This window comes from Balaenoptera physalus (assembly GCF_965194825.1).
Source record: "Balaenoptera physalus genome assembly, chromosome: 3".
Taxonomy (NCBI): domain Eukaryota; kingdom Metazoa; phylum Chordata; class Mammalia; order Artiodactyla; family Balaenopteridae; genus Balaenoptera; species Balaenoptera physalus.
Genome location: NC_138890.1, coordinates 133,762,088 through 133,785,226, shown reverse-complemented (window position 1 = coordinate 133,785,226; position 23,139 = coordinate 133,762,088). Strand labels below are relative to the sequence as shown.

Sequence of the window (23,139 nt, the reverse complement as noted above, 5' to 3'; positions counted from 1 at the left end):
TACTTAAAGTGATAAAAAGTAAAAAACCTACAAACAAGAATACTCTACCTGGCAAGGCTTTCATTCAGATTAGATGGAGAGATCAAAGGTTTTACAGACAAGTAAAAGCTAAAAAAGTTCACCACCACCAAACCAGCTTTACAAAAGTGTCAAAGAAACTTCTCTAAGCGAAAAAGAAAAGGCCACAACTAGAAACATGAAAATTACAAAAGGAAATAGCTCATTGGTAAAGGCAAATATACAGGAAAGGTAATAAATTAACCACATACAAAGCTAGTAGGAAGATTAAAAGACAAAAGTAGTAAAATCACCTATATCTTCAATAAGGAGTTAAGAGATACACAAAACAAAAAGATGTAAAATATGATGTAAAAAACAGGGGAGGAGGGGGGTTAAAAATGCAGGGTTGGGCTTCCCTGGTGGCGCAGTGGTTGAGAATCTGCCTGCCAATGCAGGGGACACGGGTTCGAGCCCTGGTCTGGGAAGATCCCACATGCCGCGGAGCAACTAGGCCCATGAGCCACAATTACTGAGCCTGCGCGTCTGGAGCCTGTGCTGTGCAACAAGAGAGGCCACGACAGTGAGAGGCCCGCACGCCACGATGAAGGGTGGCCCCCACTTGCCGCAACTAGAGAAAGTCCTCGCACAGAAACGAAGACCCAACACAGCCATAAATAAATAAATAAATAAATTAAATTTTTTTTTTAAAAGGCAGGGTTGTTAAAATGTGTTTAAAATTAAGAGACCAGCAAATTAAAATAGTCACATATATATAGGGATTGCTATTTATAAATGTCTTGGTAGCCACAAACCAAAAATCTTTAATAGAGACACACACAAAAATAAGAAAGGAATCCAAACATAACACTAAAGACAGTCATTAAATCACAATGGAAGAGAACAAAAGAGGAAGAAAGGAACAAAAAAGAATTACAAATAAACCCAAAAACAATTAGCAAAATGTCAGTAAGGATATACCTACTAATAATTTCTTTAAATGTAAATAAACTAAATTCTCCAATCAAAAGAAATAGAGTATAAGAACCTGCGGTACAAAAAAACAAACAAGCAAAAAAAAACAACTAATACTAAATTTTCTTTGGGTTATTTGTATGGAAATATGTTAATATAAATGTTTCAGACATTACATGAAATTTCTAAAAATCTTATATGTTCTGGTATAATGTTATAAGTCATAATTCTAGTTATTACTTTAAAATGTATATCACAGAAATAACTAAATTTCCTTGTCAGTTGCATTATTATGAACTTTCATCAAATCTTTAACCCTGGTCATTTTTAAGTCTTTTGTCATTTACAGACAGTTCTGGGTGTACTCTGATGCTTTTGCAAAAATGTTCCTATAAAAGGGTTTCATCTTCAAGGAATTCATGGAAAAGATTCTGACAAGTACAGGTTTCTGGTAACTGACTATACTGCTGAACTGAATGAATAACCATTTTCAGAACTCTAATGGAAAACTGATGAATTCATAAAAGTGTTAACAAAAGATCAAGATGAAAAAAAAATTAATTACATGGGACTGAGTGAACTGATGAGGATGATTATAATGTTTGTGACTTTCTGTTTGAATAATAATAATAATAATAAAATCCCACAAGGACTCAGAGGCAAAAAATATACAAATCAATTTTCACTGCAAAGTAAAGGAGCTGTTACAGTGGAGGATTACTGGACTGAATGTCAATATTATGACATAGTATGAGTGTGTTTCGTGTTTGGTAATTGCAATCATTGTTGCTTTTGTTGTGGTCATCCATTTACAATGCTTGGTGTCAGTTTATTTATCTCTTGTAAAAATAAAATACAGTGTGTGTGTGTGTGTGTGTGTGTGTGTGTGTGTGTGTGTGTGTTGAAAAATAAATAAATAAATAAAAAAGAAATAGAGTGACTGAATGGATACAAAAACAAGACCCATATAGAGCTGGCTATAAGAGACTCACTTCAGATCTAAAGACACACACAGACAGAAAGTGAGGGGATGGAAAAAGCTATTCCATTAAAATGCAACTCAAAAGAAACGCAGGGTAGCAATACTTATATCAGACCAAATAGACTTTAAGACAAAGACTGTAACAAGAGACAAAGAACATTACATCATGATAAAGGGATCAATCCAAGAAGAAGATGTAGCACTTGTAAATATATATGCACTAAACATAGAAGCACCTAAATACATCAGGCAAATATTAACAGACATAAAGGGAGAAATTGAAATTAATACAATAATAGTAGGGGACATTAACACCCCACTTACATCAACAGACAGATCATCCAGACAGAAAATCAATTAGGAAACACTGGCCTAAAATGACACATTAGACCAAGTAGACTTAATACATATTTATAGGACATTCCATCCAATGGCAGCAGAGTACACATTCTTTTGAAGTGCACATGGAATATTCTCCAGGATAGATCATATGCTAGGCCAGAAAACAAGTCTCAGTAAATTTAAGAAATCTGAAATAAAATCAAGCATTTTTTCTGACCACAACTCTATGAGACTAGAAGTGAAAAGGAAAAAAACTCAAAAAAAACCACAAACACAATTTTCTACTAAAATCCAATGGATCACTGAAGAAAATTTTTTTAAATTTGGAGACATGAAAACACAATGATCCAGAATCTATAGGATGCAGCAAAAGCAGTTATAAGAGGGAAGTTCATAGCAGTATAAGCTTACCTCAGGAAACAAGGAAAATCTCAAACAACTTAACCTTACACCTAAAGGAACTAGAAAAGGAAGAATGAAAAAATCCCAAAGTTAGTAGAAGAAAAGAAATCATAAAGATTAGAGCAGAAATAAATGAAATAGAGACTAAAAAACTATAGAAAGGATCAATGAAACTAAAAGCTGGTTCTGTAAAAACATTTTTAAAAATTTGATAAACCTTTAGCCAGACTCATCAAGAAAAAGAGAGGGCCTAAATCAAAAAAAATCAGAAAAGAAAAAAGAGAAGTTACAACCAACACCATAGAAATACAAAGGATCATAAGAGATTACTAAGAACAACTATATGCCAATAAAATGGACAACCTAGAAGAAATGGACAAATTCTTAGAAATGTACAATCTCCCAAGACTGAACCAGAAAGAAACAGAAAATATGAACAGACCAATTACCAGTAATGAAGTTTCATCAGTAATTTAAAAACTCTCAACAAACAAAAGTCCAGGACCAGATGGTTTCACAGGTGAATTCTACCATTTAGAGAAGAGTTAACACCTATCTTTCTCAAACTATTTCAAAAAATTGCAGAGGGAAGAATGCTTCCAAACTCATTCTACAAGGCGAGCATCACCTTGATATTAAAACCAGACAAAGATATCAGGAAAAAGGAAATTAAAGGTCAATAACACTGATGAACATAGATACAAAAATTCTCAACAAAATATTAGCAAACCAAATTCAACAATACATTAAAAGGATCATACACCATGATCAAGTGGGATTTATTCCAGTGACGTAAGGATGGTTCAATATTCGCAAATCAATCAATGTCATATGTCACATTAACAAATTGAGGAATAAAAATCTTATGATTATCTCAATAGATGTAAAAAAAAGCTTTTGACAAAATTCAACATCCATTTATGATAAAAACTCTCCAGAAAGTGGGTACAGAGGGAACATACCTCAACATAATAAATAAATATATGATAAGCCCACAGCTAACATTACACTCAATGGTGAAAAGCTGAAAACATTTCCTCTAACATCAGGAGCAAGACAAGGATGCCCACTCTCACCACTTTTATTCAACACAGTATTGGAAGTCCTAGTCACAACAATCAGACAAGAAAAAGAAATAAAGGGAATCCAAATTAAAAAGGAAAAAGTAAAACTATCACTGTTTGCATATGACATGATACTATTCATAATATCCTCAAGACGTTACCAAAGAACTACTAGAATTCATCAATGAATTAGGTAAAGTTGCAAAATACAAAATTAATATACAGAACTATGTTGCATTTCTATACGCTAACAATGAACTATCAGAAAGAGTAATTAAGAAAATAATCCCATTTACCATGGCATGAAAAAGCATAAAATATCCAGAAATAAATCTAAGGAGGAAAGAAAAAAAAACTTGTACTCAGAAAACTATAAGACACTGATGAAAGAAATTGAAGATGACACAAACAGTTGGAAAGATATACTATGTTCATGAATTGGAAGAATTAATATTGTTAAAAAAACCATACCATCCAAGGAAATCTACAGATTCAGTGCAATCCCTATCAAAATACAAATGACATTTTTCACAGAACAAGAGCAAATAACTCTTTAAAAATTTGTATAGAAACATAAAAGACCCTGAATAGTCAAAGTAATCTTGAGAAAGAAGAATAGAGTTGGAGGGATCATGCTCCATGACTTCAGACTATACTACTAAGCTACGGTAACCAAAACAGGTATGGTTACTGGCACAAAACAGACATACAGATCAATGGAACAGAATAGAGAGCCCAGAAATAAACCCATGCACTTATGGTCAATTAACTTATGGCAAAGGAGGCAAGAATATATAATCGGGAAAAGATAGCCTCTTCAGTAAGTGGTGCTAGGAAAACTGGACAGTTATGTGTAAAAGAGTAAAATTAGAATGTATTCTAACACCATGTACAAAAATAAATTCAAAATGGATTAAAGACCTAAATGTAAGAACTGAAATCATAAAACTCCTAAAGGAAAACATAAGTGGAACACTCTTTGGCATATATCGTAATAATATTTTTTTGGATCCCTCTCCTAAAGCAAAGGAAACAAAAATGAAAATAAACAAATGGGATCTAATTAAACTGAAAAGTTTTGCACAGCAAAGGGAACCATCGACAAAACAAAAAGACATCCTACTGAATTGAAGAAAATATTTGCGAATGATGTGACTGATAAGAGGTTAATGTCCAAAATATATTAACAGCTCATACAACTCAATATCAAAAAAACAAACAACCAAATTAAAAAATGGGCAGAAGACCTGAATAGAAACTTTTCCAAAGAAGACATACAGATGGCCAACAGTCACATGAAAAGATGATTAGTGATGTTGAGCATCAGAGAAATACAAATCAAAACTACAAAGAGATATCACCACACAACTGTCAGAATGACCATCATCAAAAAAGATCACAAATAACAAATGTTGGCAAGAATGTGGAGAAAAGGGAACTCTTGTACACTGTTGGTAGGAATGTAAATTGGTGCAGCCACGATGAAAAACAGTATGGAGTTTCCTCAAAAAAACTAAAAGTAGAACTACCATATGATCCAGCAATTCCACTCCGAGGTATATATTTGAAGAAAACAAAAACACCAATTTGAAAAGATACATGCACCCCAATGTTCATAGCAGTATTATTTACAATAGCCAAGATCTGGAAGCAACCTAAGTGCCCACCAACAGGTGAATGGATAAAGATGTGATACACACGCACACACACACTGGAATACTACTTGACCATAAAATAGAATGGAATTTTGCCATTTGCAACAACATGGGTGGAACTGGAGGGTACTATGCTTAGTGAAATAAGTCAGACAGAGAAAGACAAATACTGTACTTTATCACTTATATGTGGAACCTAAAAAATGAAACAAACAAATTAATATAACAAAATAGAAACAAATTCACAGATATAGAGAACAAACTAGTGGTTACCAACGGGGAGAGGGAAGGCAGAAGAAGCAAGATAGGGGTAGAAAATTAATAGGTACAAACTACTCTTTGTAAAATAAATAAGCTACAAGGATATATTTTACAGTGCAGGGAATAGAGCCAAAATTTTAGAATTAGTACAACTTTAGAATTCTATGACTTTCAAGAATAGGCCAAACTAAGGGAACTTCCCTGGCAGTCCAGTGGTTAAGATTCACGCTTCTAATGCAGGGGATGCAGGTTCGATCCCTGGTCAGGGAACTAAGATCCCACATGCCTCGCAGCGCAGCAAAGAAAAAAAAAAGAGTAGGCAAAACTAGTCCATGGAGATGAAAATAAGAATAAATGTTACCCTGGGCTGGGAAGGTTGGGTGGGAACTTTCTGGGGTGCTAAAAATATTTTAGATCTTGATCTAATGATGGCCACATGGGTATATAAATATGTAAAAAGTCTTTGAGATGTACACTTAAAATGCCTGCAATTTATAATATAGAAATTATATCTCAACACATGCTGAAAAAATCAAAATAATATTGAAAATGTTTTTCAATATTGAAAATAATTTTTCTAATTAGTAAGAACCTCCCACGCTACTTCCATAGAACCCCCAGAAAAACTTCAACATTGTACCATGTGCTGTTTGTATATCTTCCCACCTTTCCCTCAAAATTCATTTATTCAACTGTTATTTGTGGAGCATTCATTATATCCTCCAAAGAGCAAAACTGTATTAGTGGAGCCACAGATGGGAAAACAAACAATTTATCCCTAGAGTACGCTTGTCCCATGACTGGGTAGCAGCCTGGGCTCCTGAGTGAAACAGGAGGAGAACCAACTCTCAGTCATATATGCAAACTTCTGGTTTAACTAGAAATTCAGGGGTACACACCTCACCTACAGACAGGTGATTGAGTGTGGAGATGGGAGCTCCTTGCCTCCATTTAATCCCCTTTCTTTTTTCTAATGAGCTTGTCTGACAGAACATGTGGTGGAGGATTGGGAAAGGGGGTTTATCTTGACAAACAAAAGCTTGCCAAGCCGCCTTCAAAGGTGTTGACACAAGAATCATTTCTTCCCTGCAGAGTACCAAAGAACTGATGGCATCTAGGGTGGTTGTCTAGTTGAGGTTGGGATCAGAGCCAGTGTTGTAGATAAAGGGAGGAAGGTTAGTACAACAGGTTTTCCAAGCACATGGGAACATGGGATGGGGAGGGGGCTTGGTGTGTTCCCAGAGTCTGTGCCAGCTGAGGGTATCTAGTACCATAGTCTTCAGGAAAATTCTAAATACCTTCCAAGTTTTCTATTCTATGAAAAAAAATTATATCCAGGCTCTGTAGCTAAAGGCACAATCAGCGTATCATTGGTGTTCACCAAGGATTGAACTTAGGGGCTCTAAATAAGCCAACAACCAAGCTTCCTTTTTCAGGAATTTCAGGCTTCAATGCAGAGAAGCAGTGTTATGTATAAAACTTGGGTGAATCCCACTCTAATGTTCTTGTTCACTATCTCATTATCCTCAACTTCTAAAGATGATGATATCTTCTCTTACCTCAAACATTTATAACCTTTCACCAAGAAATACCAAACTTTAAAAATATGTACTTATGTCATTTTTATAACTATACATTTTGCTATTTAATACTTAGGAGAAAACACACAGACACACACACACACACACACACACATTTTCATCAGCTTGTGGTACAAACCCTTAAAAGAATGTACATAGAACACCCTAGAGTTTGTTAAAAAAAAAAAAAAGAGAGAGAGAGAGAGAGAAAGAGATTAAATTAAATACATATCAATTTTAAATGAATACTGATTCCTTTAAAACAGTAACTAGGAAGATACTTTTTCCAACAAAAACTCCTCTTTGAAATTATCCCTAGAGCTACTTCATCAGCGGCACATAACGCAGTGACAGATAAAACTCATTATCTTATAATTACAACTCTCTTTAATTAAGAAAGGTGTTGGCGAGCTTACAAAATCAAAGCCACCCTTAAAAAGAATGATTAAAAAAATATCTGCAATTCAAAAGTGTTTTTTTTAACAAGCATGGTAAGCAATGGCAGCATTACAGAAATACGTGACAAGCCTCCCAAGCAATGCTTTAAAGGAGACAAAAGTCACTTTTTTTTTTTTATAATAAGACGTTTTTTGTGAAATTTTTTTTAAAAAGAGGGAATTCCCTGGCGGTCCAGTGGTTGGGACTCAGCGCTTTCACTGCTATGGCCCAGGTTCAATCCCTGGTCGGGGAAGTAAGATCCCAAAAGCTATGTGGCATAGCCAAAAAAAAAAAAGGAGAGAGAGAGAAAACAACCTAATCTCCAATCTCATTATAATGTTATCATTCTTCTTTCAGCTGAGTACACACACACATTTATACCATATATCATCACTCTTTGAATAAGTCGTTTCTATTTTTTAAAAGGTAATTTGTAAATTTTTCATATTAATAAACTAATACAAATTAATTGAAGAGGTCAGAAAACTCAGACGAGTATAAAGAAGAAATTATAACCACTTACTGTCTCAACAATGAGATTAATTATTTCAAAAACAAGTTTTGTATATTACCTTAAAAAGGATTAGAATGAAGCTGAGATGGCCCAGATGGCTGAGAAATAACATTCAAGAAAATTTGTATTCATCTTGTAGAAACTGAATACTTGGAGAGAAAATCAAGTTACAGCATTTTATCTACAAGTCAGATCTCAAGTTACCAACGCCAAACATATAAGTGCCTTTGGCATTAGGGATTCTTAGCATATCATCTGAGAAGTAGTGCCTTTCCCAGCTCAGAAAGCTGTGTCCCACAGAACAGAGCAAGCCAAGGGCTGTTTGTCTTTCCAGGCAAGTTAACCTGAGTAAAACAGAACAGAAGGTGCTATCAGCTTTCCCCTCTGGACTATAGCATGGGAGCCACTGAAAACTTTCATCCACTAGCCGTGGCCAAATCCAACCAATCCTGCCAACACTCCAGAAGAAAAGAACTCTACTCTTCTTAAGGGCACCAAAGTTTACCTGTGAAGGCTGAGGTAAGGAAAAAAGCATTCTTGACAAATACCTTAGAGACTCCTGGAGTCTAAACTTAGGTCTACTCACTAATGATTGTACTTGTGAGCCAACAAAGGTATGTGGTGTCTGAATTCCTCCATCTATATTACCAGAAATCTGTATAACATCAACTGAATAGGCATTTCCTCTCTACCATCTTCCTGCATCCCCTTGGCCAGGCTGATGCCTCTCCCCGGTGTCTCAGTCACTGAGCCGGGCGCTGACTCCATGGACCTGGAGCAGAATAGGACCCGTCTGGGTTGGAGAAGCAGGCTCGGGAGATATTAGCGTATAAAGCAGGCTGAAGTAATAGACTGGATCATGTCCTCAAGGAACAGCACGTAGAGTAAGAACCAAGAGAAAAGACCACGACAGAGATCTGAGGAAGCCTTAAAGTCTGGCAGGACACGGTGACTGACAGAATGTAGGGGACAAGGAACAGGGACATGTACGATGGTACCCATATTCTGAATGCATACTATATTATCATTATTTGTTATAAAGTTCTATTTTATATTGAGTATCTCAATGACATTAGAACTTTGTCTTATTTATCTTTGGGTCTTTCTTAGTACCTGGCAGGCGCTTAATTGATACCTACAGAAGAGAGAATAGAGGAAGAAGGAGAAAATGGAAGAGATGGAGTGGGAACTAGGAAGACAGGAAGGAGGAAAGCAGACAAAGAGGCAATATTTCCACAAAGCTTCCAAGTCCACCCTGCTTGTGATAAACTTAGAACGTTGGTGACCAAGTCAAGCTCTGAACCAGAAGAGACACAGCAAAAAGCCTGGATATAGAACGTTTGAATGCATGTCCTGCAGAACATACTGCTGGAGAAACTCAAGGCCAGCTCCAGGGAATCAGCCTCCAGAGCAAAGATGAGGAGCCCTGCTCCCACTCAGAAAGTACACAGTGTTTCTAGATCTACAAGAGAAAACAGTGGTAACTTCAGCAAAGTCAAGGCTGCTGAAGGCTTCTTCACTGGTTCCTTTGGCTGTTTAAAGAGGAAAGCAGTACAATAGATCCTAGGAACTCAGTTGGCCCAATACAAGGCACAAAAGACTTGGTAGCAGCCACATAATATATGTTTATAATAACCTGTTCACACTCTTGTATTGACTTCCAGGAGATATGACCGTGAGGTGGCAGAATGGCGCTGGTTCACATGGCATTCACATCGCACTGATGGTTGGTTCCCCGCAATGATGCCAAATGGCACTTCCCCAAATGACTGTGGTCTGCATCTTTTAAAAACTCCTATTTATTTTCTCCCAATGCAAGTTTATCTCCATTTGACTTTGTAGGTCCTTGAAGCTAATAAATTATGGAACTGCTTGCCTAGAAAAATATTTTTTATGGAAAGAATCAATTGTAATCTAGAGGAAACACTCACTGTCTGAATTCCAACAAACCTGTTCCATGATATGGTTGAGTTCTTGCACTCTGCCCAAAGCCAAGAGACATACCACGAATAGAAACAGTTCAAGGCCCTTAGTCCAACACGCCTGCACTATATTGCAAATTCAGCCCTCTAATAGGAAGGTGGGGTGAGAGACAGGGAGGGTCAGAAAAATCTTTTTATCTGACCATACTTGGAACTTTTTGTTTAGTCTGGAGAAACCCAAACGATACAGTTCTTAAGATTCTGTACTTTTTCACTTTGGCTGTTTGTGTATGCTACATGCACCAAAAAAATCTGTCCAAGCACAAAACCCATTTCTAGAGCAATTTAAAGTTGGCTCATGCTAAACAATGAATTAAAATAATGTATTGCTTTTCTGTAGTTCCTTTCGAGTACAACATTAAGTCTCTGGGTACTTATAGGAATTTCCTTGACAGAACAGTCAGATAATACTCACCCCATTTTCCAAATGAAAAGCTATTTGATAAACAGCCTAGAATAAGCCTATTCCTTTTGATGGAGTTCTCACTACCTGCCCAGTTTTCCCCTCCAATTTCCATCCCATTCCCCCACCTCCCAAGAATGGCCCTAAACACCACTCATTTCTTTGCAGCATTCATACACACATACACACACAGGCATGGATACCCACTGAATTGACTACATTTTCTTATTTTCTACAATCTTGATGCTCTGGTATTTGGGACACTAATCCTGGAGAGACTGCCCCTTCTAGCACTAGCTAATTCCCAAAGACAGCAAATGACTTCCCTGGAAGCAAGCCTTTAATAAACAAACCAACCAATTCAGAGTCTACACCCCTAACCATCTCCTTTATCAAATTCTCACACACCAAGTCAATAACCCCCCTGCCCAAAATCACCCCAAGGCCAGGTACCAGAAAATTAGGGACCACTCCTACAGCCCAGAGTCTACCTAAATTGTTCAAATTATTCAATGTACCTTCCCTGCCTCATCCATTCCTCCTCAGAAAAAAACCAGTAAAGGCTTTGGGCCATGCTCTGCCCTCCCCTCTCTGCCTCCAGCTCAACCCTGTTGCTTCCTTCTCTGTGGCCCTGCATGGCCTGGTGTGCTGTGCCTCATGTTTCTACAGATCTGCAAGTACAAAATTCTTTATTTGTGACAATCATTTGTGCCTGTGTGTCTTACCATACCTGATTAGAAAAAACCCCAGGTACATTTTTAACACACCCACATTCTGAGAAAACCCAATAATCTAGGTGCTTTAGAAGTCACTCACTTTTACTAGGCCACCTAAAAATAGAGGGACAATGATGAAAAATTCTAGTTGAAGGTTCTAATCCCTAGGGAAGAAGGTATCCTCTAAGTCTCAAATCTCAAATCTCATTCTATCTGAGAATAAGAGTCCTTACTTTGAGTATGAGGCATGTGAACACAATTGTGTTTTTACGTAACTATTTATGCAATGGGTATACATGTGTTTATGAGCTTCCCAAAACCAGGCATGATAACTCACACTTTTTTGCTTCTGCTATTGCTCCAAGCACAGGGAAAGATCACAATGCATAAACAATATTTGACAGTGATTACGACATGGCCACTGAAGTTGGCCATGGACCAAGCTGTGGATCTGTCACTTACTACCTTGAGCAACATATTACTTAAGGCTCAATTTCCTCAACTGTAAAATGAGCATAATGATATGACATACCTCATAGAGATGCTGAACAATTAAATGAGAATATATGTAATAAATTTAGCAAAATTCCTAGAAAATAGTAAGCCTTCAATAAATATTTTCTACTATCATCATTGTGATGGGTGCTTTAGAGTGATAGTTAAATAGCATTTAAGACAAAGTCTCTTCTTGTTATGGTAAAATAGCTTGTACCTATCCATCAGTTTAATTAGAAAAAAAACAAAACAGAAAGGGAACATTTATTAAGCACCTTATGTAAGCCAGACTCTGAGCTAGACCCTTTACGTTATTTATTTTATCTAATCCTCACAACAACACTGTGAAGTAATACCATATCTGTTTTACAGATGACGTGACTGAGGCTCAGAGAGACCAATATCCTCAAGATAACCCAACTTGTAAGTAGCAGAGTCCGGATTTGGCCAAAAATCTGCCCAGCTCCCAAGCCTACTGGTCCTTGTTGCTTCCTGAGTAGACCTTGAATCCAACATCCTTGGGAAGTTCAACTATTACAGGGATTCCTGGGAACTGGTAGAAAACAGAGATGATACAGTGATGTGCTCCTTAGCAAAGAGAAAATATCCAGGATTGGCACTGCAAACCAAGAACGCAGAATAGAGATACAAGCACTGAGGGAAAGTATGAAAAGACAGAAGTAGATGAAACAGGAACTGACAGAATTTAGAAAAGAAGTGGAAGAAAAAAATTATAGCATCACAAGAATGAGGTTCACATTGACTGTGCATTAAGGAGATGAGTCCCTGATGCAAATACGGTAAAATAAATGGAGGCTGTGGTAAGAAAAGCGAGTACAACAAAATGGAAGTAAGCAGATGGTTAGAAAAAAAAAAAGTTTAGAAAAGAAAGATGATGAATATGGAAGAGATTAAGGGAGAAGAAGAGAACCTGAAGAGAACCTGGAGAACCCAAATAATGGAACAGTAAAATATTTCAAGATACAATTGAAAGTGACTTCTGCTCAGGTGGCAGCCCCCCAAGACAAGGCAGTCCTTGCAAGGAGGTCTGCCATTCTCGAGAGAGTTATATCAAACACAACTCTTCTAATCCAGCTCCATCAGCCAATCCTAGGAGTGCAACATTCTGAATAATAAAATTGATTCTTTGGATATAAAAGCTATATATTTTCCCCCGAAAAAAGGAAATGTTTAAATTTACAAATTGAAAGATACATCTTGTCCCTAGGAAAAAACTATCACAGCACAATTGTTCGACTACAAAGATAAAAAAAAAAAAAAAAGAATCATTTTAGTATCATGAAAAAAACTATCAAGTCACTTACAGAACGGGAAAACAAAAAATCAGTGCTAGAAAACAGTAAAGCAAGGTCAACAAAGTCCTCAGGAATTAAAGGTGTGACCTAAGAATTTTATTATCCACCAACAGAAATGTAAAAACAATGGGTAAACTTTTCTGAAAATGTAAGAGGTCAGTAGCTACAGTTTTTCATTTGTGGAAGCTACAAGAAACAAATATTACCCAACCAAAAGAACAGAAAGTCCTCGTTGAAGAATGGCTGGTTGTTTTGTGTATTTGATCCAATTAACTGAAGGAGAACAACTAGAAAAAATGTGGGTATTTATTTACACAATAGAAGGTATATATAATTAATAACATTTTTAAGGTGAAGAAGAAAATATGTGTGATGACTTAACACTGAGTTTTGCTCTTTTTATCCAGAGTTAAAGACCCCAACCAAGAGTCCAAGGGATGGACCCTGGAAGCCAGGACCTGAGGGGAGAGTTGTAGGTAGCCCCTTCCCAGCAGGCTTCGGCCAAGACAAGAGAACTGTGGTTGGAGGGGCCTTATCAGTATTTGGATAATTGCCGTCTTAGGTTAGTTCCTGAGAAGCAGACCCTGAAATGAGGGTTCCTGTGCAAGTTAGTGATTTCTTAAGGAAGTGCACTCAGAAAATCTGGTAAGAGGTTAGGGGAAACATAACAGGGCGGGAGAAGCCAAGGGAGGATGAGATTTCCAGCACAGTCCTAGCCTCAGGCTGATCCCACAGGGAGCTCTAGAATATAAATTATACCTTAGAGTTTGTCCATTTTGCAGCAAGGGGGCTAGACTTTCATTATCCCATTCCATTCAGGCGTTGGCTCTCTGGCAAAGGGGAACGATATAAACCCCCAGATTTCCAGGCTCACCCAGATCTCTACACCTATGGATGAAGAGGTTTCAGCAGCCCAAGGGTGTTTCTCGAAGGAAAGCTGCAGGTGCAAACCACCCAGCCCACCAACCCTGGAAGAGCCAGAGATAGGAGGGTGAGTGTGGAAGGGCAGCAGAAGAGCAGGGCTGGGAGCTGGTGGGGAGGCGGTCTGAGCCTCTGGGCACATGTGAGCCCCAGCCAGGCCCCAGCCAGAGAAGGGGAGATGTGTTTATTGTTAAGAGAGACTGATGTGTTGATTCTGGAGAAGTCCAGACTTTCTAATGAAAGTGAGGCATCTGTTAATACCAGAAAGTGACTAGAAAAACTAAGGATTTACCAGAGAATTCATCCATGGGCAGGCAAGAAAACAACAGAGTAAATTTCAAGAGTCCTAGAAGGAGCAGAAATAAAGTTACTTTCTGTTTATAGCCTATAAACTCCAACTCATTCAACAAACTGCTTACAAATATGTGCTACCCGCCCCATAAATATGCTTACATTCACACAGATTATCTCAGGAAAGACATGCAACAAAACAGTAACAGCAGTTGCCCCTGGGGAAGGGAACCAGGTGGCTTTGAGGCAGGAGTGAGAGAAGACTTAATTTATGCCTTTAAACTCTGACTATAAACATGTATTTTTAAGAAATAAAATCATTTAAAGTCTTTTAACTAGTAAGGAAAATAAAGCGAATAGAAAATCAAATAGGAAGGTAAGCTGGAGCCAGGCAAGAGTTAGTTTGTAAAACATATAATATAAATCTTATCAACTTTCTATGGAAGAGAAAACAAATCAGGCTCTGAGTTCTTGGCTACCAGTATGAAGAAAGTAACACCACTATTCCCAGCATCCATCAGATGAAAACAAACCATTTGTTCAGGAAAAACAAAGCTATTCCTAGAACTAAGATTAGAATTAAATTTCTCCTGTGGGTCCTCTCTTTTGGATCCTAAAAAGGAGTGAACATTTTCACTAACCTCACCATTATAAACACAGGGGCAAACTTAATAGAGTTGCCAATCTTATGATGTTTGTTATTATCAGCAATAAGAGCTCAAGGTGATATTGACCAGGATTATTATTGGTTTCATAGGCGAAGTAATGAAATCACAGCAATTATTTGGCTTTAGTAGGAGAGATGGGAAGAAAATTGAGGGGTCTACAGCACTGAATCATTAGGCTGCTGCTGCTTGAGATTCACTTAATCTTCTGAGTCAGATGCAACCAACTGTGCACCAAGGATTAAATGTCACCAGTGTTTGTCTTCAGATAAGATTTGAGCTTTATGGCCTATTCAGTATGCAATGAATGAATGGTATGAATTCAATGAATGAATGGCACAGAATGTTCACCTAAATATTTTCACTGCAACTCAAAGTAAATGTGAATCACTTACCACTACACACCTATTAGAGTGGATAAAATTAGAAAGACTGACCATACCAAGTGTTAGCAAGGTTGTGGAGCAACTGAAACTCTCATACACTGCGGGTGAGAATGTAAAATGGTGCAACCACTTCGGAAAGTAGTTTGACATTTTCTTAAAAAGTTATATCAATACATACACCTACTGTATGATCTAGCCATTCTACTCCTAAGTATTTCACTGAAGAGAAAAGGGAAACTATGTCCATACAAGACTCGTACACAAATAGTAGCAGCTTTATCTGTAATAGCCCAAAACTGGGAGCAACACAAATGTCAAATCAACAGCTGAATGGATAAACGAATTGCGGTAGAGCCACGATAGAGTCCTACTTAACAGTAAGAAGAAATGAACTCTTGATACGTGCACCATCGGTGGTTAGGCGGTTCTTATGTGGAAGGCACTTTACACTGTTTTATTTTAGCCTCACAGGCACCCTGTAAGGTAAATACTATTCTGCTTTTAGAGTTGAGAAAACCGAAGCTTAGAGGTGAGCAACTCATCTGGGTTCACTCAGCTGGTGAGTGGCAGAGGCAGGACACAGACCAAGCCAGTCTGATGGAGATTCCTCACACACACTTTGCTCAACAGGGAATGCTCTGGGTTCCTTAGACCCACCAGCCTCTTCAAGGTGAGGCAGTACCATCCAGGAGATGACCTCCAAAAATAAGAAGGGGTTCCGAGTTGGTGGGGAGAGGGTAAATTTAAAGGAGGAGGAAACTTTTTCCTTTTTCAGATAATGCCCACATGACTCACCCTTTCTTGTCACTCTGCTCCAAATCCTCAGGTCTTACTCTTGATATGTCAGATTTGGGGACCCACTAGAATGCTCCCCAGGGAGGCTGCCCTTCTGTCTCAAGGCACAGGGCTGTACCACCAGCAGCTCCACCTGGGCACCTGGTACCAAAGCAAGCAGCAATTTGGTATTCTGTTACTGTTTACTTCTGCCTTAATTGCAAGGTGGGGGAAAGAGTGCCTAAGGTTTGCCAAAAACTGGGTGATTTTTTTTTTTTTAAGTTCCTTCCTTTCTTTCTAGTTGTTCAAGTCTGTTGGGAAAGGCAAGAGGAACGATTTTGGAACTGAACTTGCTGCTGAGTTGCCAGGGTTTAGAGATCTCTGCAAAGGTCATTGTTTTCTGTAAAGGTCATTGTCTTTTCATGAAAACCCCGGCAAAGCATGCCAATGCAGGAAAGCCACCAGCTTGCCAAACGTCCGGTGTCCCAGTCACCTGCTCTTCCTGCCCTAGGAAGGATGTGGACGATCCCTGGAGTAAAGACATCAGATCGGTTTTGTTCCTTTCTTGCTCTTAAATCAGCTGCAAAATGCATGAACAAAGCACACACAGGACTATTCTCAGAGCCCTGTGCCGCCTCCTTGTTAAACGCCAGCAGCTGCTGGGTGTTGCACAGAGCAAGATAAGCAACATGACATTCGCGGCCATTTACATCCTGAGTGCAGATCATTGTGCTCTCAGCGGAATTTCTGAGGTTTCCAGCCCTGAAGAATACCCCACCAGTGAAAATGCGCAGAGGGGGTGAGGTCTGGGCAGGGGGTCCTGGGTGGGGTGGGGTGAGGGGTTCGCAGCAGGAGTGGCCAGCAGAATCAAGCAACCAAATCACGAGTTACTTGCTCTTGGGAAAAGCAGCTCTGCTGACAAGAGAATTAGGGCAGGATGATTTTGGCAAGCCGCGTGTTGTGTTAGCTGCACAAACTTTTTCTTTCCTCTTAGGCAGCCTCTTAATAATTGGGTGGGAGCTTCTTTTCACATTTCGTGAAGAGGCAATTCCTGTCAGATGTTTTTCAGAGGGGTTTCACCTCACGTTTGCCAAGCACACACAATTCCAGATGCAACTCTGAGTCTATTTAGTTTGAGAAGATTAGAGTTCGCAGCCATTGGCAGGATTTTTACTTTCCTGCTGGCCTCATAGTTTCTCACATTACTTTAAGTGAATCTTACTCTTACCTCTACATCAAGTCTTAATGAAAAATATGAGGGAGAGGAAAGGACCCAGAGAGTCACTGGGGCAACTGGCATCTCACTGGAAGCTGCCAAGCCATGTGAGTGTGTCCTAATTGGAGACATTTCCCTTCTCCCAGTAGGTGCCTCTAATTTACCTCTTCATGGGCAGATATTAATTTTCATTCCTATGTGAGGCTTGCTGGAGGAAATTATTTCAATTACTTCCCTTCCATCTTCCTGCCTGTTCCAATAACCTCTATGTCTCATTATTGCAACTGCAATAATCCAGGCAAGAGATAATGGTGCTGGGCCAAGGTGGTAACAGTGGAGGTGGCAGGAGGAGAGTTTCTGGATATGAGTAGAGAGAGTTGCAGGATGGGGTTGGCTGAACGTTCTTGGTCTTGAAACTTCTGGTAAGGGAGTGGTCGTAGCAGTAAGCTCAGAGAGGCAGAAATGCATCTTAAATTCTGGCCCTTAGGCAAGGAGCAAAGGTCCCATTTATTGAGTACCTGCTATGTGCCAGGTGCGGCCTTAGGTACTTTCACAGAAACTTCCTCCTCACAAGTCTCTGTAGTAGGTTTGACTATTTCCACCTCACAGAACCTGTGTCTGTCGGACCCTAGAGGCTGTCACCCTGAGCCCCTTAGAGGGACAGCCCCTGGGGGTATGCACAGCAGAGTGGCTCCCGGAGGATCCATGAGCACAGGAGGGCAGGCACCAGAGTGAGGGGGCCCCCGACACCCTCCCTTCTGCCACAGCTTCTCAGCAGAGCTCCAGGGTGGAGCTGCAAGACCCGGGTCTGACCCCGCACTAAGCTTCCTCAACGGGATGCAGGATGCAACTGCTGTGGCTGCAGCTGCCAGAGGCAGGAAAGCCAAGCAGGGAAAGGCGGGAGATCCCGCTGACCCTTCCAAACCCCGGACCCAGCTTTCCGGTGCTGACAAGGAGGGCACCACTCAGGCACTGCCGGCAACCCCCGTAGGCAAAGCCCCTGAACTCATGTTTTGGTCTCCACAGCCCGAAACCTTCAGCTAGCCATCCTGGAGGAGTTCCGAGGTCTCTGTCTCCAGGCTGGCCAGGGCTCTTAGAGGAAATGGGCCCCTTCAACCCCAGTGCACCTGCACTGGGCGTAGTCTATTTCTCCTCTGGCTGCCAGAGCAACGGAAACAACAGTGGCCGCCGAAACCCCCTTAACACCGCAGCCCAGGCTGACCCTGACCAATGGAAGCCAGGCTTTGCATCTTGGTTTCTCCTCTTTTTTTCCCACATACCTAAAAGTATCTTCTCTGAAACCAAGAACTTACCCAGTCCTCATACTGAGCTGAAACTGTCCTCAAAGCTTGATCCGCTGAGCTCTTCCTGGCATGCCTGGGTTTCACTGATTCCCAGACTCCAGGGAGAGGGTGGGAAGCCTGCATTCAGGCTTGCAGCACAATATCCGTCTGGGGAAGCGTGCCCTGGAGGCTCCTCTCCGGAACCGCTGTGCAAGCTGCTTTACTCCAAACCCAAATGAAGTGTGCAGCTTCCCAAGGTGTGGCCGCAGTGACTGACCCCAGAGTTCGTACCCCAACACATGTGGGTCTGACTACTGCCCTGACTAACAAATCCCATCCCATGAGAGGGCACGTCCACAGAAACTGCCCCCTCACAAGTAGGTCCAGCCCTTCTGGGGAGCATTAGTGTCCTCATTCCACATAAGAAAGGACCCACTTTGAGAGGACAAATGATTTATAATAATTTATGACACCAACTGACTTCTATGAAAGTGACTGGGAAATGGACAACTTGTCCTGCCTGTTCATTCACAAATGGACATGACGAGCCCAAGACACACTTGCACTGAAGCAGAGTGTACGGCCCCAGCCTTGAAACCTGTGTATAAGGGGCGTGACGGGCTCATGTGTCCTCTCTCAGGCTGCAGCGAGAGGATGGAGACAGGACGCCAGGGTCCTTCCCCCCGTTCTGTTAGCATCCACCACAAGAACTACCCTGGACGGGGAGGGGGCAAAGCACCGCTGTGCTATTTCTTTAGTTCTCTCTGAAATCCCACAAGTTAGACAGAGCACTTCCCACACGTTACAAATAAGAAAATCCAAATTCAGAGAGGTCACCTGACTTGTCTGAGCTCATACAGCAGGCACATAGCAGAACCAGGACTTGAATCCAGATTTCCTATTCCACATTATTCTCCAGTGGCTTATTGAAAGGCTTACATAAGGGGCTCTGTTCCTTGGTTATTCCATGCAATAAACCAGGGCATATACACCAAGCCTTATCTTTTCAATTCTATTTTTAGCTCTCATTATAATGTACTCTGCACTTTAATAGGTACTTGAATGGGTGACAAAATAAGAGAGATTTTTACAGAAGATCAACTTTCAGTCTCTAGTCTGCTCACAAATTTTTTCAGAGAGCAGCTCCCGTACACAAAACACTTTGGATATTACAATACTATATGATACATACTTCCTCTACTCATCAAACTTGCAATGGAGCTGGGAAGATAAGACATGGACCCAAATAACCACCATACCAAAGCAGATACGATCTGTGTGTGCCCCAAGAATGGTGCCCTGCTGAGTGTTGGGAGGTCCAAGGGCGTGAGACATAACTTCTGTCTGACATAATCAAGGAAGGCTTCCTGGAGGTGGTGACTTTGAAGCTGAGCTTTAACTGTCACATGGGATTTTAGTAGACAGAGAGTGATGATTTTAGCTTTTAAAAAATCTGATTGGACCTTGTGTTTAAATTTTTATGCCCCCCAAATTTGCTCTAAGTAAAATAAGAATAATATTTCCCATATCATTCTGCAACATGTCCTTTGACAAGGAGCATCTCCCAGAAGAGAAAAAGGGCAGTGTCCAGAGAAATGGAACCCAGCAGCTCAATTCATCTGACTCTATCTATCCTAAGTCCATGCAGAAATGGGTGGCAGGTCTCCCCGTACACTGTGCCACCCTCTCTTCCCTCACTGTGGTTCCTGCCCACCTGCAGCAGCCAGCAACAAGCTTGGCACTGTTGTGGCAGGGAAGGGCGGGGGTGGTGTCCTTTGTTTATCCCTATTTCTCATTCTCCGTTCAGAAATCAGCAGGACACTTACTTCCCAAGATAGAGGAAGACAGGTCTTGTGCAAACAGGTGGTTCCAGGAACATTTCCCACAAGAACAGGGTTTTTCTTCCATCTTCTACTACTATAGCCTTGAAACTCTGACCCTTTTTTTTTTCATTGCTCTCCTGTATCTGTCTTTAATAGAGCAGATGACCAATGAATCCACAAAAGCAGTGTGCTATACTGTGGGAAATCTCAGGTTACTAACCAAGCATGGGATGTGTCTGGCTTGTACTTAGCTCTCCCTGCTAGGAGAGCACTTCTCCCTCTCTCCATTCAACCTAGTTACCTCCTACCCAGCCCTTGAAACCCCATTCAAAGGGCACCCCTTCAGGGAAACCATTTCCCCTCCACACATCTATATCGAGGCCAGGCTTCCCTGTTACATATTCTCATTCTAGCTCTCCTTCCTAGTTGGCGGTTACTTTACTGGGTATCTCCTATAGCAGATCTTAACCTCCACGAAGGCAGGTATCGCCTAGGATTATCGTCATGTCTCACACATAGAAGGTGCTCTGCAAATAATTGTGGACCAAATGTTCTGATGTAGTGATAAATAGAGTCAGACAGCCCTTCGCTGGAATGCTAGCTCCAACACTTACTATTTCGACAATTAATTATACTCCCCATATCTCAGCTTCCCCTTCTGCAAAATGAGGATAACAACATCTATTGCACAAGATTACGATGAGAAAAATATAGATAAGAGCATCTAGCTGGCACTTTGTGAATGCTCACTCAGTAATATCCATTTCTTCACCTGCCTTGTCACCTAACCGGCTCACCAGGGCTCCCAGGGTGACTTTGACCTTGACCCTCAACACAAACCTTCCTTCATAAACCCCAAAGTTCACCCTAGAATTCAGATTAAAAATGCTCTCTGGGGCTATCTGAAGCTGAGTTGAAAGCTTGCATTCATCCTCTATGTCTGTCAGGATTCTAAGCTGCAAGCAACAGAAATCAACTCTTGTTCATTTAAGCAGAAAAGGAAGCTACGAAAAGCAAATGGGAAGCTCGGAGTTCCTAGGATGATGCGGAACCAGGCTCAGGCTCTCCATGAAGAACAATGCCCCAAATTGGGCCACTGGGCTGGTCCAGTGAGGCACTGCTGCCACCCACACAGGGCGCAGACCCTGCAACTGGTACTATGTATGTGGCCAGCACCGGACACTGGCTATGGAACCACAGTCCCCATTGCCTCTAGAAACTAAACGTTCTGTGACTGTCGTCCCATCCTCATCAGAATGGAGTCCACCAGGTGCCTGTTTTTGCTCTGAGTGAAAGTCTAGGACAGGTACTTCTGATCGGGGGAGCACAGGTCAATGTGCCTGGAATCTAGCTGCAAAAGAGGCTAAGAAAACATGATGTGTCATGTTCAGCTTCTCTATGAGAGAATACTCTGTCTTGTTAGGTCGGGAACTCCCCCCAAAAGGAGACGGGCTCAATCTCTGAACATAAAAAAAATGACAATTGCCTGAAATCTGCCCACCTCCTGTATTCTGGATTTCTCCATACTCTACCCTAGCTAGCCTCGTGGATTAAGCCCCCCGACTAACTGCTCCCCACAAACAAGCATTTTCTAGTTTTCTCCTTCTTGCCACACATCCCTGTTGATCTAAAATACTTCCATTTTCTTAACTCCTTCCTCATCCATTTATATCAGTCCTCTCTCTCCAAAGTCATAGGCCCAGCATTCTACATGCATGGAAGCCACAGTCAATCCATCCCCCAGCTCAATTCATCTTTATTTCTAAAGTTTAATTTATTTTAGAGTTACTCTCAGCCTATAGGGAATAAGGGCAATTTCATGTTTACACAGTATTTTAGGCAAGAGTTCCTCCTCTCGTGTGGTCACCTATGACAATGTCTGAAACAGCCAGTCTTGGTCAACACTATGCTCTTAATATGGTCCCCAAAAAAAGTATTCTTTGGGCAAATGAATTTGAGAAAAGTTCCCCTATGAAAGTCACAAGGCACACTAGCCTATTAAAGGCTCCAAGAAGTCATGAAATAAAGAAATCTGCTGAACTTTTCAACCCAATACTTCTGAAGTTTATTTGACTACTGCCACATTTTTACTGTTATCCTCACAACATCTCTTCACATCTATAATATGCTGCAGTAGAGATTCCTTGAGATCTACTCAGAAGATTCTGCAAGCTTCCTTTTTCTCGTCTGTCCTGCCTCCCTAAGTAAAATTATCCCAAAGTAAGTGAATCTTGACTGAGCTTGGAGAAGGGGAACGAGGACGATGCAGGGAGGCATAACACTTGCCGCGCAGAGTGTGGTCCATCGACCAGCAGTACCAGCATCACCTGGGAGGTCCGGGAAATGAGGCTCTCAGGCCCCATCCCAGACCCAGGAAAACAGAATCTGCATTTTAACAAGATCCCCAGGTGATTCCTGTGCACAGTAAACTTTGACCGATATTGGCATAGGTAACTTCTACACCTGCAAACTCCAATTCCAAGTAATGAACATTTAAGGAACTCCACTACCACCCAGATTCCCTCACGCAGATAAATGTGTCTATACCCCCAGGGGATCTGGTTCCTCCCTTTAGCATTTTACTGAGCTCAGCATTCTTTCACAGGGATTGCCTACACCCTTTGGGATTCCGGGACATTAAGGAAAACAACATTTTGT

The 23,139-nt window shown here is 40.6% G+C and overlaps 1 protein-coding gene across 1 annotated transcript in view; it reads right to left on the bottom strand.

Moving 5' to 3' along the window:
- The window catches only part of ANKRD55 (ankyrin repeat domain 55), a 415,656-nt gene extending 394,283 nt beyond the window's left edge, over positions 1–21,373 (bottom strand). Inside the window, exon 1 of the mRNA XM_082457594.1 lies at positions 18,689–21,373. The gene's annotated coding sequence lies outside the window, so the exon portion shown is untranslated. The remainder of the gene's footprint in view (positions 1–18,688) is intronic.
- Between the last annotated feature and the right edge of the window lie 1,766 nt (positions 21,374–23,139).